Here is a 2,373-nt window from a genome sequence, read left to right on the forward strand (position 1 = left end):
CTGTCCCTATCCGTTTCCATGACATTATCCCTGTTCTTAAAGCAAACCCTAAGCCTAAACTTAAGCCTATCCTTATCCTTATCCCTAAAGCTGTCCTCATCCCTGTCTTTATCTTTTATCTTAACCCTATCCGCATCGCTGTCTTTATCCCTCACCCTATCACTGTCCCCAGGCCTAACTCTGACAGTAGCGTCATTCAATTCACTTGAATGTATGTTCGTAGAGCGCTCTTCTCATGCAGTGACACAGTGTACTGGAACACAAACATACGGAAAATATATTTCCTTTCCCTGTTCCAGTAAGTGTCCCCAACCCTAAAGTAAACCTTAAGCCGATACTTACCCCTGTTTTTAACCCTAACCCCACCCCTGACCCTACTTCTGTCCTCAGCCCTAACTGTAAGCCTATCCTAAACCTAGCCCTTTCCATAACTCTAAACCCCATTAGTGCCCTCAGCCCTATCCTTATCGCTGTCCCTAACCCTGTCCTTATCCTTGACCCTACCCTACCCCATCCCTAACCCTATCCTTATCACTGTCTCAAACTCTAACGCAGAAATCCATTGGGTTCTCCCCGCACAGGTTCGAATCCTGCCGACTACGCCCCGCCCCGTGAGCAGCAGGTCCCGTTGTTTTTGCGCAGCGTCCCTTCACGTACCGTGGCAAAATCAGCCTCGTACGCTTGCTTTCCCTGCCTCCATCCATCTCTCCTTATCTACCGAGCCAGCTTTCAGGTTGGGCGTGGTGGCGCACGTCTGTAATCCTTGCGCCTGGGAGACCGAGGCTGCTGGACTGCTTGAGCCGCGGGTTCCGGTGCCGTGGCGCGCTATGGCGAACGGGAGTCCTGGTGACGGTCAGCATCGACGTGGTGCTTCTTGGGGAGCCTGGGCGCACCAGGTCGTCTAGGGAGGGGCGAACCAACCCAGGTCGGTGACGGAGCAGGTGAAAGCCCCCGTGCTGAGCGGTCTGTGGGTTGCCCCTGTGAGTAGCAGCTGCGGTACTGCCAAGGTGAGACAGCAGGACGCAGCCTTTTTCGCCGCAGGAGGCGTGACGGCCACGTTGCCCACGCAGCCCAAAAGGGTCTGGGGGCATGCCCCGTCAGCTAACGGAACCCTGGTCTTCCACGTGACAGGTGGGAATACTCACCACTATACTAACGAGGAGCTGGCTGTGCCAATCGCTGCTCTTCCTTGGTGCCGCTCCAAAGCAGGGCGTCGCTCTCCCCAAGCCACGTGACGAGCCCTACCGCCAAAGTCAGCAAAGCCGAGCGGTCTAAGGCGTCGCGGTCCCCGGGGGGAGGCGTGGGTTCAAACCCCGCTTCTACCTCCAACGTCTTTGGCTAGTTCCCTTCGTCGCAGGTGTTCTGGCATCACGGGCAGAGTCAAGTGGGTTGGACTGCGAGGAGGGGGAGGTAGTTGTGGCTGAGCGGTTAAGGCGATGGAGTCGAAATCCATTGGGGTCTCCCCACGCAGGTTCGAATCCTGCCGACTACGCTCTTTGAGCACCGTTGCTTCGTGTACCATGGCAAGATCAGCCCTCTACTCTTTCGCTCCATCAATTGATTTATTTATTACCAGGTCGTCTAGGGAGGGGCGAACCAACCCAGGCCGGTGACGGAGCAGGTGAAAGCCCCCGTGCTGAGCGGTCTGTGGGTTGGCCCTGTGAGTAGCGGCTGCGGTGCTGCCAAGGTGAGAGGTGGCTTAACTCTAAGGCAAACCCAATAGCTATCTTTAACGTTAGACCGAACGCTATCCCTAAGCTTTTCCAATTCCTGTCCCCAACGCTCCACCATCGTCCCAGTCCCAGAGAAATCCAAGATTACGGGGCTAAACGACCGACCACAGACCTGCTGCTTTGACGTCTCCAGTCACGAAGTCATTCGAGAGACGGGTGTTGGCCCACTCGAAGGACATCAACGGACCCCTGCTGGACCCCCTCCTGTTTGCCTACAGGGCGAACAGGTCAGTGGATGACGCAGTCAACATGGGACTGCACCTCATCCTGCAACACCTTGACAGACCAGGGGCTTATGCAAGGGTCCTGTTCGTGGACTTCAGTTTGGCGTTTAACAACATCATCCCAGACCTCCTTCAGACAGAACTGACGCAGTTTTCTGTGCCCACCACCATCTGTCAGTGGGTCACCTACTTCCTGACAGACAGACGGCAACTGGTGGGGCTGGGGAAATTCACTTCCGGCACCTGCACGATCAGCCCCGGCGCTCCTCAGGGGTGTGTGCTCTCCCCACTGCTCTTCTCCCTGTACACAATTGACTGCGCCTCTGTGAAGCTCCTCAAGTCTGCAGACGACACCGCAGTTATTGGCCTCACCCGGGACGGTTACGAGTCTGCATGCAGGAGGGAGGCTGAACAGC

At 56.2% G+C, this 2,373-nt stretch overlaps 1 non-coding gene across 1 annotated transcript; it reads left to right on the forward strand.

The window, feature by feature from the left end:
* The first annotated feature begins 1,410 nt into the window (after positions 1-1,410).
* On the forward strand, positions 1,411-1,492 carry trnas-cga (transfer RNA serine (anticodon CGA)). Its single transcript has one exon. It is a non-coding gene; the product is annotated as a tRNA-Ser (tRNA).
* The last annotated feature ends 881 nt before the right edge of the window (positions 1,493-2,373 follow it).

This window comes from Scleropages formosus, chromosome 18 (assembly GCF_900964775.1).
Source record: "Scleropages formosus chromosome 18, fSclFor1.1, whole genome shotgun sequence".
NCBI lineage: Eukaryota > Metazoa > Chordata > Actinopteri > Osteoglossiformes > Osteoglossidae > Scleropages > Scleropages formosus.